This window comes from Bison bison, unplaced genomic scaffold, assembly GCF_000754665.1.
Source record: "Bison bison bison isolate TAMUID 2011002044 unplaced genomic scaffold, Bison_UMD1.0 scf7180017864302, whole genome shotgun sequence".
Taxonomy (NCBI): Eukaryota; Metazoa; Chordata; class Mammalia; order Artiodactyla; family Bovidae; genus Bison; species Bison bison.
Genome location: NW_011494874.1, coordinates 356,196 through 357,670, shown reverse-complemented (window position 1 = coordinate 357,670; position 1,475 = coordinate 356,196).

Below are 1,475 nucleotides of genomic sequence, written 5' to 3'. Positions count from 1 at the left end.
GCACGGACACCACTGACCCTCGGTATGCGGTATCGGGTTGTCCCCGAAGCCTCGAGAGACAGGCCGCCCGCCCCTCATCCAGTCTGGTCAGGAGCGAGGGCCTGGCTACCCAGCACCCATCGGCTGTCTTGGGGTGGCCCCAGGCCCTTAGAGGCAGTTCTGGGAGCAGGAGGTCCGGATTCTGAATGACCGTGGGAGGGAAGCCTGTGCGGGGACTCGGCCGGGAAGTGCCTGGATGTAAAACCCCATCCTGAGAGCAACTGGACACACACAGGAGAGCCAGCGGTGACCAACCATGGGGCCTCGAGCCCAAGTAGAGCACCTGCTGCTACCTGACACAGGCCCGGGAGCCCCACCGAGAGCCCCAGGAGGGGCCCGGGCGAAGCCACCAGGGACAAGTGTGTGCCCCGCAGCACCCAGCATGGGCACGGGCGGGCCTGGGCAGCCCCCGGGAGCATTGCGTGCAGGGGTCTCAGGGAAGAACAATTAACAGCAGGTGCTGCTGCTGAGCGAGCGTGAAGGCATGTGAACCCCTGGGCCAAACAGGAGACTCCTCCCCAGGTGGAATCACTCTCCTGTGTCTCTGGGGCTCTCAGGTGGCCCAAGGACTTCTGTGCCCCCAAACAGGCTGGTATGGGCCCACCCCCACTCTGGGGACAACAGTCAGGTTCCTGGCGGCTTTAATTGATTCACACTGAGGACTCAATGGGAGGAGGGAAGATCTTTCTGAACTGACGCACTAAGCGCCTCTCCCTCCGCCCAGCACCGGAGGGGGTTGGGTGCGGTGGGGGAACCCTGGGGGAGGCAGCTGGCCGAATCCCCACAAACTGAAACTGTTACTCCTCTGATTTCAGGCAAAGGATCAATACACACAGCTCCAGGCTGTTGCTCTAAAATCATGAAAGGTTGAGGGCTGACATTTACCAAACAATCCAACTGTGTGACAGGTACGAACATCACACCAGAAGTATTACAACCCTTGTATTGCTGGCAAGAAAACAGAAGCACAGAACGGTTAAGCAACAAGCTTCAGGTCACACAGTCAGCAAGTGGGTGGCCTGGTATGCAGGTCCAGGCCTGGGCTCTAAGCCCCTGACCCCGCGTTTGCACTGCCCATCTGTTAACAACTCCAAAGGGAACTGTTTGGACCGCAGAACTCGGTCATCCAGAGGCTGACCCGCCTGAGGGTGTCCAGCTCCCTCAAGACGTTTCCTTTCTTTCCCTGCTCTCCTCCCAGAAAGGACGCCAATGAGTACGCCTTCATCCCAGCGCTACTGTAGGGAGCTGTCACCGGACCCCGTGGGCGGCCACACAGGTCCTCCCCTGCCTAGGCCAGCACTGTGGTTTCTCCAGAGCCGGCCAGCCTGGACTTCTGGCCCCGCTCCCTCCGCAGGACCCTCTTGCTCCTCTGGGGACCTCTCCTCTTTTCAGCCCCTGCGGCTTTGAGCACTCATCCCCAGTCCCCCGGGCCTGCG